The sequence below is a fragment of the Pezoporus occidentalis genome, unplaced genomic scaffold, assembly GCF_034315485.1.
Source record: "Pezoporus occidentalis ecotype Australia unplaced genomic scaffold, CSIRO_AGI_Poc_V1 ctg7, whole genome shotgun sequence".
NCBI lineage: Eukaryota > Metazoa > Chordata > Aves > Psittaciformes > Psittacidae > Pezoporus > Pezoporus occidentalis.
Genome location: NW_026916052.1, coordinates 7,609,093 through 7,619,743, shown reverse-complemented (window position 1 = coordinate 7,619,743; position 10,651 = coordinate 7,609,093).

Genomic DNA, 10,651 nt, shown 5'->3' with positions numbered 1-10,651 from the left:
GGCCCTGTTCAGCAAGACTTTAATACGTAGTTAATTGCAAGCTTTTAATTTTGCAGTGAGGTCTTGAGAATGTGATTGCTTGATTAATTGCTAGATTGCACATATTAATCATGTACTTACAGGTGTGTTCAGACAGGGTATCACAGCTGCACAGCATGATGTGAGGCATGCAGCCACCCCGGCACCTTGCTCCCTCTGCCTTGGATGAGGCTGCCCTGCCTGCATGGATTAGAGCAGGGGATGCCCTTTTCCCACTTCATGAGGCTCTGCTCCTAGCATTCTGGGAGGACAATCAGCAGCACATCCCACCACTATTCCCAGTATCAGGGGGCCCCAGATCTCTGCTTTCTGGAGCTCTGCCCTGGCCCATGCCTTTCTCCACCTCTACACAGTGGGGACAGCACCTATAAGGCAAAGTCCCACTAGGAAGGGGAGAACGGGGAGGAACAAAGTTCCTTCCATCTGGGAAGATGGAGAGGAACAGGAAGGCATGGGAAGAGACTGCTCTTGTCCTTCAAGACCAATTGGTCCTCTTTAAAGATCCCAAACTCACCTCTGTGCCCTGCCTTAACCTGTGGCAGATCCCTCAACTCCTCCTGCAGCCACTGTCCTTGGCCTGACCCCTGCTGAAATCCCACTCGATCCTTGAGGCAGCAGAATTCCATTACCTGGAGCACTGGGTTGTCTTAAGCCAGCCCGAATAGAATAAAAACCGAGACCTGATTTTCTGAACTTCTGACAGCCCTGCTCCTTGTGTATCACCATGCAGCTTTGAGCATCACAGCTTCGGTGTCATTATGCAGATTATTCTTGGGTTTTCTGTATGATCCTCAGTTAAAGCACCATTTTAGCACCCCTGGGAAATGAGGAAACACCCATCTCCTATGGCATGGCTATAAATTGCTTTTCATTTAACAGAAGGTCTGGAGTAAGATACACAGCACCTATTAAAAACAGCAGTGAAGCAGTTAAATTGATGTAGAGAAATTGTAACTGGGGATCAATCAGTGCAACAGATTTATCAAGACTCTGTTTCTGAGTTTGAGTATTTTCATTTTTTCTGGATGCAAAAGGAGTTCAAACATATTCTGCCAGCTGGAATCTTCGGGGAGTTAAGTATCATATGCACGCAGCTGTGATGCAGTTTGTCAGTGCTTGTTTATGCAATTGTTATTAGCCCTGATATTTATGCTTCTAAAAGGGCTTTCTGCTTTGCGGCAGATGAAGCTATTGCTTCTGTTCAAATTGCTTGTAAAACCAGTTATTTTATAGCTGAGAAATGGCACATTCATCTGTTAGCTTCCATGTTCAGGTCTGCTGCCTCTGACACCATACAGGTGCTGCCCCAGTAAAGGAGGAGCTATCCAACACTATTTGTCATGGTAGGTGCTGTTAAGTCTTCCCTTCTGGAGAAGCTGAGAGCTCCCTCTCTTAAGTTTTATTTCCATATCTTAGCTTGTTCTGTAATTTTTTGGGGTTTTGATATCTTGTAATTTGGTCTTATGAACATTTGGACATCTGTCTAAACTTCTGGGAGATAATGAAACATACTGATGGCACAAATCCAGTTGCAGCTACAAATGAGATAATGCAAATGCAAGCTCTCAGGGTCTGCAAGGATAAAGCAAGCTGCTGAGGAACAATGGGAAGAAGGCATCAGTAGTTTAAGTCCAAAGGGAACATACACACCTGATATTCATGGACAAGCAGATGGCCTTCGGTAGAGAATTGGGGTTGAATGTTAGAGACCCATCAGGAATGCAGACAGCCCTGCCTCACTTTTATCCCCAGGACTGCTGAAATTTCAGTGGGACTACATAGAATAAAAGAAACTGGTCAGAGGAGTAAGGGGAGTCAGATTCAGGGGCAAGGAATCTAGCTAGCAGGCAAGGTTGAAGCCAAACGAGTACCCTGTGCAATAGGACTTAGGAAATAGAGGCCAATGTTTTGTGATTAAGTCTTCCCCTGCAGTGGGAATTGTCCTGGTGTGCTGCCCAGCAGGCTTCGGTGCTCCCCACCCTACTGCAGTAGGTACCTTGATAACTGCCACCAGGGTAAGAAATGAGGCAGTGGGTGGATATTGGTGGTGGAAGAAGCAACAAAACAGTGATGAGCACCATTAACTATCCTGTGTGGGGCAGCGATAGGTGAGAAGTTGCCCACATACTTCAGTGAGACCATGCTGTTACCCTTGAGCATTGGTAGGGTTGGTTGCCTCTTGAGCAAGAAGCTTTTGAAGTGAAATAGCAATGGGGAAGCCTAGCCACTTTACAGCTAAGGGAAGGGGTGGAACACGATCGTTGGATTTGGCACTTGGGTGAACCACAAGTCCAGTACAAGGACACTGTCAGGCTAAAGCAGGCCTGCTCTCAAGTTGGGAGCAGTTAGCCAAGTGAAAGCAGGGGAGCTCCCTGTGGTAAAGCTGTTCTCTGTGGACTGAAACTAAGGCCTTGAGTCAAGCGTGTTAATGAAATGATGGCGGAAGCTCAGCCTCTAAGTTAAATAAAGATAAAAACAAGGACAAAGTGCAGGAAGTGTTCACAGAATCATAGAATCATAGAATCGTTAGGGTTGGAAAGGACCTTAAGATCATCTAGTTCCAACCCCCCCTGCCGTGGGCAGGGACACCTCACACTAAATCATATCACCCAAGGCCTCGTCCAACCTGGTCTTGAACACTGCCAGGGATGGAGCATTCACAACCTCCCTGGGCAACCCATTCCACTGCCTCACCACCCTAACAGGAAAGAATTTCCTCCTTATAGCCAATCTAAACTTCCCCTGTTTAAGTTTTAACCTGTTACTGTGTTCTGTGTACATGGGGGCAGTGTGTGTGCAGGGTGTGTCTTGCTACTCAGCAGGTGATGGTCAAACAGACGCCCAACAGCCTTCATGGCCAACAGTGCAAACAGTGCTGGTCCCACTCCAGTTTTCCAAGAACAAGGCAGCAGAGCCGTCAGCGTGGGCAGCTCTACAGTGCACAGGCTGCTCTCCAGGGAGGAATTTCGGACTGAGTGACCTTGTAAAAGGTATTTCCCAACTCTCCGATGGAGCAAGCTGCCTATTCAGTACCAGAAGCTCCCAAAAGCTTCTGAACTATTTGGCTTCTCCCATAAATACAAAAGTGGACTGTGGGCATACCAGAAGATTGTGAGACTAAATTGTCATTAAATATATCTCCATGGGTCTCTAGGTGTTGAAGTGGCTTGGGCAGGGTGATTAACCACACATGTGGGGAGCATCCAGGTGACTATTCTTATCATACGTGCAATAAAGTATGTGCTTATTACATCTGCCGAAGCGATGTGATCTCAGCGAAGATGTGGTCTCAGCTTTTCCACCTGATGTCAGGGTACATCTCTGCTACAACCTGCAGCAGAATTGTCCCACACCAGTAATACCAGTACTGGTCACACAGCACACGACACTGACCTGAATCACCTGGAGGCAAACAGGATGTTTCTGTTGACTTAGTGCACATGACAGAGGGTCTCCACCAGTTTTATGATTTCACATTGATGTCAAGGCCAGCCCCAGGGTTACAGGTGATACTCAGTCCAGCAGAGAGTGAAGGACCTCAGCCAGCACAGATACGGCTAGAAGGTCTCTTCAATACTTTCTGGACACCAGCTCAGTGTTTTGCCTCATTTTTACCCACTAGGAGCCTTACAGCTGCACTGACCAGGACCTCCATGACTGCCGTTGCTCCTAGTAGTGCACAGGCATTCCCATGCACCAGGCATGTGTGGTGTCTGGGATATGTGTGGTTTCACTTCTTGTTTTCTTGAATTGCAGAGGCAGAAGGGGAACAGGAGATAGAAATACAGCCATCAAGGGTCATACCCAGTGGGAGAGAGCATCTGCTTCAATGAGTTCGGACAGGGTATGTCCAGCTGGGTATGTGGACCTCATCATAGACTCCTTTCCAGGCAGGACCTAGAGTGAATGTACTCTGTGGTGGTTCATGCAGAGGTGCTCTGTTGGACTGATCCACGCTGACAACAGGCTGCAAAGCCATGCTCAATGCAAAATAATCCTGATAGTCACCAAGCAGGGAAAAAATATACTGCAGGCTCCCAAACTGTGATCTTATCAAGAACATCCTGTAACACTTGTGTGTGCACTTGGATAATTACAGGTGGCAACTGTTAAGAAAAAAGCTTTTAAGTAAGTCAGATGATAGCATGCAAGAACTCCATTTAAACTTCTGTCTGTGCTGTGGCTATCTTGAGATTTCCAGGCTCTATGGAACTCTATGGAAAAATAATCTTAACAGAATAGCCTCTAGACGTGCTAAATAAAACTGCTGCATAGCAAGTGAGAAGCTGAAACATGTCTGGAAAGTCTCATAAGCTCCAAAGAAATGGGCTGAGGCTTTTTAAGCAGGTGCCAGGAGTGAACAGTGACACAGGTTGACTGCAAGGTCACAGGAATGCCACATCCCCGTGGTCATCCTATGGAGGTGGTGGCAATGTTAGTTCTGCATTAACAATTATGTTGATTTTCAGCATTGCTAATCTGCATCTGAAAGTGACAGCCACTGGACGAGCAGCTTTCCTCACTCTTGCAACTGCTTTTGGTCCCCTCCTAGGGATGAGACCTCCATGCTCCCATGGTATGGCAATCTCAGGAGCCTGTGCCCGGATGGTACCCACAGTGGCATGGTGACACCTGGTGATGCAAACCCCTGCTCTTGCCCTTGCAGCTCTCTGTGAAATCAGTGTGATGTGGTGAAGGTTTTGCTGTTAGAAAGATGTGACTTGGTGCCAGCTGGACTGATGCCCATGTGGCTCAGGAACTCCTGCGGGCTTTCTCACCATCCCTGGATGTCCTCATTTTGTTCTTTGATCCTGGGGTCACACTACCCATGTGTCATGTCCCCATTCAAGCTCAGTGCCTTGCATTCCTTCTGCAAACATTCCCCATGATCAAGTTTTTCTAGCCAGGGACCTTTGTCTCAGGCCTCATCTTGCATCAGACTTCTGCACACAAACTGTCACCACAGCTGCCCCTTGGGAGCAGCCCACACCACGTTGCCACAAACAGCTTCTCACAGTGGCCACTGCTTTCTCCCCTGACTGGCCCAGCTCTTCCATGTCTCCTTGGGGCCAGCAGAGCTATGGGGCCAGCAGAGGAGCTCAGCAGCTCTCCCACGGGGACCTACACCCTGCATGGTCATTGTGCCAGCTGACATCTTCCCTTTCCTTTTCCTTTCTGCCTGCTGCACACCTTTCCATTTGCCCAGCTCATGTGGGTTCACAGTGTTTTAAACAGATCTTTGCTCGCCAAGCTGCTCTTTGCTCTCAGCAAAGCATCCGATGGCCAAACCCACCTGCAGGCAGGGGAAGAGGCAGAGGCAGCAGCAAATACCAGCCTGGGACAAGAAGAAACCAAGGAGATCTGGTGAGGGTGAGCAGAGCCAGCCAGCCACCCTGCACCAGAGCAAACCACCATCAGACAACGTCCCTCTCCCAAGCTCCTTCTCATTACCACTTTCATCCCCTTTTAAACAGAGTACCCTGTTTCATCTTAACCCCCTGCCCCCAGTTTTGCTGTTTTTACAGTGGTATCTATGGTATGATAGCATATAGTACAGCCTCTATTTTCTACCCAGCTCAGCAATTCCTTTAAGCAACTGCTTTCCTTTCACCATATACTGATTGCTTCCCTTTTCTGCCATTTCTCATATTGTTAGCTTATAATTTCTCATAGAATTATTTTGTTTGTGCAGACATAGGTCAGAGTTTGCCTTTTGCCACGCCTCAACAGAGCAAGCAAGCTGTGACAGCCTGCAGGTGAACGTGGGTTAGTCTAGCTCAGGTGCTGTTAGTATAACCATCTCTATGGGAAATGGGGGGGTTAGACCCAAGACCTGGTGAACACAACTGGTGTAGTACCACCACAGCATGCAACTGTCAGGAATAATTTTGTTGTTTGGCACTACTGTAGTTTTTTTGCACACACAGAGAGTATTTTCTGACAAAAGCATCAGAAAGCAGAGCTGAAATTACACAAATCCAGCTTGCCTGTGTTTCCTAGCAGCAGTGAGGGGAATGGATTAGCACAGGAAATGTAGGGTTTGGTTGTTTTACAGGGAAAAGGAAACACAGAATCATAGAATCACAGAATAGCTAGGGGTGGAAATGACCTTAAGATCATTGAGTTCCAACCCCCTGCCATGGGGGTTGGAACAGTCATCACAGACTGTTTGAGATTGGAAGGCACCTCTGGAGGTCACTTGGTCCAGCCTCCCTTGCCCAACCAGGCCCACCTAGAACAGATTACCCAGGACAATGTCCTGCATATCTACAAGGATGGAGACTCCACAACCACTTTGGGCAGCCTATGCCAGTGCTTGATCACCCTCACAGTAAAAGGCTGTTTCTCGATATTCAGAGGGAACCTCCTGTATTTCAGCTTGTTCCCATCGCTTCTTACGACATCCTTCTTAAGGACATGCTCTAATCCCCTCCTGGCAAAAATTCTGCAGAATTTTACACAGAAGGCTGGACACAGTCTGAGTCAGTGATTCTCTAAAACATTTTGTCACAGTAAGCACCAACAGGGATCACAGCTAGGACTGTGGTTGCAAGGTCTGAGGCTGCCTGTTCACAAGACTGGCGTTTGCCTCTGGAATGGTGGCTTTATGGAAGAGAAAAGTAACATGAGGAGGGATTTCTCATATGTACACAGTGTTTTTCAAGTTTATTGATTTGTCTGGTTGAAGACATGACTTTCCTGAAATGTCCAGCTTCAGAGGAAGGAAAATTAAGGTGGAGCAGAATAAAATAAGAACAAACGATGGCATGATGGGGAAACCAAGGGAGAAACTTCCCTCAATACAGAAAAATCAGTGAACAATTAGCTGGAAAGACCAGAGACTTCCAGAAATAAACAAGGGGTTTCCTTGCTGAAAGCTGACCTATTGCTTAGGTAATGCAACTCCTCTGAGCAAAAGCTGTTACCATGAAAATCATGTATGAGGTATTCCTGGTACTTCAGAATAAACTGCCATTTCAATCACAAGTGGTAAAGGAAGGGATTAGTTGTGCCAAGGCTCCCCTGTCTGGGACAAAGCTGTCAGCCACCCCCTTGGAAAATGATTGTGCAGCAGAAAGAGGTCAGTGAAGATGCCTTTAAGCCCCCACCAAGCTGGGGTGAGGGCTGGGAGAGTGACAGCCAGGACCTGCAAATCATGAGGTGTGTGACAGACAGCCTTCCTCCGGTGCACAAACACTCTGACATGTGCATCCCCTTGCACCCCTGCTCCACCAGCCTGTGCTGGATGGGCAGCAGGGCTGGGGTGGGCTGCGCTCCCCTTCATCCCTGTGGGAAGCAGAGAGGCCTGCAGCCCTGCTGGAAATGAGGAGAGGATGAGGTCCATGCTTGTGCCTGCTCACTACGCATGAGCATAATCATCTCCTTGGCTCCACTGACCCAGGCACAGCCTGTTGTTGTACAGAGCATTTGAGGGAGTAGTAATTTGAGGGGTGAGGATGACGCCAGCAGCTGCATTGATGCATATATAGAAATGTTGTGGTAACATTGCTGTTTTCATTTATTAAACAAACCAAATGTAAATCCCTTTTGCTTTTCTTCAGCTATGTATCTGCTAAAAATACCGTATGAGCTAATCTTCTCAATAACCTTTTCATAAAGCTCATCTTTGGATTAGTCTCCTAAATCTAAGCTTCAGGGAGCTGGCAGTTAGTCCAGTAATTGCTTAATTACTGAAACCAGTTCATTCCCTGTCTCCTCATCTCAGTGTGGAGGATCAGTCCCACACTTTCAGTTGGGACTGTAAGTGCTGGCTGCCCTGGAGGACTGATGGTGGGCCTGCCCCGAGGGAAAGCCATTCCCCATGGCAGTGGATGGCACTGTCCCGGACTTTCCAAGCCTCCCCAACTTCCTATTCCACTGCAGCTGGGCAGCACGAAGTTGGGATCAGAACTGTGGTCCCATTCCTTGTCTGTGGCTCCAGCTCTTGGCTACTGCATGGCTACAGGGGCTGAGTCAAGGGTTGCACACCTTCTGCTGAGACCTGATGCCAAAGGGAGCAATCTTGTGGTAGGAAGAAAAGTCTTTTGCAGACAATGCCTTCCAGTTCCTGGTGCCCAGGGCTTTCCATCTACTGCTGTACTTTACATTGTGGTGATAGTGCCATGGTCTGCCTCTCTGAATTACCTGATGACTGCATCCCCCTTACATAGGGTCCTCTGTTAAAGTATGGGTTTGGTTTGTAGACCCTGATGACTGAAAACTCAGCCTAGAAATACAGCAATCATCTCAAGGACTCCCTCTGCCATCTACATTATTTTGTCTGGTCCAGCTTCCCAAGAAGCAGATGTTAGACTTTCCATCCAGTCACTGCAGGGAAGTTTCATGGGAAAATGGGTAAAAACAATACACTCTTTTCAGATAAACTCAGCTAGAACTGGCTTTTGTTTCAGCTCATCTGGTTGCTCAGGATTTCAGGATCTCAGACTAATGTAAACAATTCCTTGACTTTCAGCTGTTTGTTGAATCATTCTTGCTTTGCTTCTCCTCGTCAGATATTTACATCTTTGTGTTTTTTAATTAAATACACTCAGGAACAGTTACTAGGGAGGGGAAAATATAACAAACCCTGTGTAATAAATATTCTGACATCTAAAAGCAAATAAGCATTAAAACAACTGGAAGTTCTGAGCAACTGAAGTACCCTGTGGTAGGACAGCATATCCCAAAATGCCCATTTTAAGTAATGTGCTAGGTGCTGGATTGTGAACAGAGAGTGTGTACACTCAGCTAAGTGGCCTGATGAAAGTGGCCTGGTCCCTTTTCCTATTAATAAAGCATGCTAATCAAGTAAGAGGTGGGAACCCAGCTGTAAAGAATTCCTTTAGGTTGGTATTGTGCAGTTAGGGCAAGGGACACAATGTTACAGCAGAGATAAACTACAAAAACAGAGTCAACTATAAATAGATTGTTACCACTAAGGGCTTCCAAAAACAACTACGGGGAGATTAGAGAAAGGCGCTGAGGTATTACTAGTTCCCATCCATCCCTCCCTCCAGGGTGACTCAAACTTTTGCTGGTATATTTGAAGTCCACTGGGTCCCTACTGCTGCTCTGAATTTATTCTGCTCCTGCAGCCTTTTTTATTTACTGCAGGGCTGCTCTTTTTCAGTGGCTGTTAAAAAATATAAGGTTATTTTTTTGGAAAGCCAGAAACAGGAATTTGCTGAGACTAAATCAATTTGCGCATAAATATGCAATGTACATTGAATCTCCCATACGGAGTTTGATCGGATAGCTATTCAGCTAATAAGATATTTTGAACCTGAATAGTATTCTATATCAAGTCATGCTGCTTCTACCCAAAGCTGTCCATAAGATGGACAGTGGTGGTCTAGAATTGCTCTATTACCATCATCTCATATGCATGAATGCTAATATTTTTGTTACACTGACCAGCTTAGTGTCTTCTAAGTTACTGAGAGTTCTCAGCAATAAAAATAATGCAATAGAAAGGCCACAAAAAAAGCTTGTTGTGAATATTTGATATAACGGCAAACTGAGAAATGGCATGGAAGTAGATAAAGAAGAGTAATATTAAAAACTATGCAAGGGTGTGAATGCGTGTATTTGGTTTTGTGGGGTTTTCTGGGTTTTGTGGGGGTTTTTGTTTTATTTTTTAATGAAAGTCCCACTTCAGAAACAGCTGGGGAAGCAGGCAGCTTGTGAGTGGCAACCCCAGAAGTCTTCATTGCATCAAGCTCATCCTTGATATGTTTTAAAAGTTTCACTTTTATCCTCACTAAATGGGGCTGGAAACTTTCATGCAAAGCCCTTTTCTTAGCATTTAGGAATGTTTGCTTCCAAACTTGATGGAAACTGAGTCACGGAGGGAGGGATGTGTGATCGTGAGGAATCACAAACTAAACCCTGTTTTTCCAGTTAGGACTTGAGGCAGGCGTGGCTGAGAGAGAAAGCGAGATTGCGATTCACAACAGATTGTGTCTGTTAACAAGGAGAGGGGAGGCATTTTTGTTTTATCAGGCCTTTACCCCCATCTCTGGAAATATTCCTTGTTCATTCTATTGTGTGAAATAGCCTTCGGTGAACTCAGCTTGTCTTATCTCACGGCTGAAATGCTTGGTTATTCTAAGCCATTAGCAAAGGTCCTGACGAATGTGCTGTGGGATTCTGGCATGTTTATCTGAACAGGAAGGTAAAGCCCAGTGCAGCCTTTTCCACTGGCCTCCAGAGTGACCGGGTGAAGAGGAAAAGGATGAGGGAAGCCACATACGGACTATGAGAATGTGTGTGCATGAACGTCTCTTCCTCTGGCTGCCCTTTCCTCAGCTGGCCTTGGGGAAGCTGATGAGCCCTTTGGGTTCCTTGGCCTATCTCAGATACTGAGCTGAAATCCTAATAAACGTGTGTTCCCAGATGTGCTTGGAGAGCCACAGGTTTCTTCTGCTTTCTCTAAGTAGGATTAAAGTCAGTGGGGAAGAGACATGGGCTATCTGCAGGCACCCAAAATGTGTGGCACCTGACTTTCTCCAGCAGGCAAAGAGGAGCAGTGTGCAAGTGCCATGGTTGTGAAGTAGCACTGGCTTTGGGTAAGAAAACAGACTCCACAGGATCTCATTGGCTTTGCAGCAGA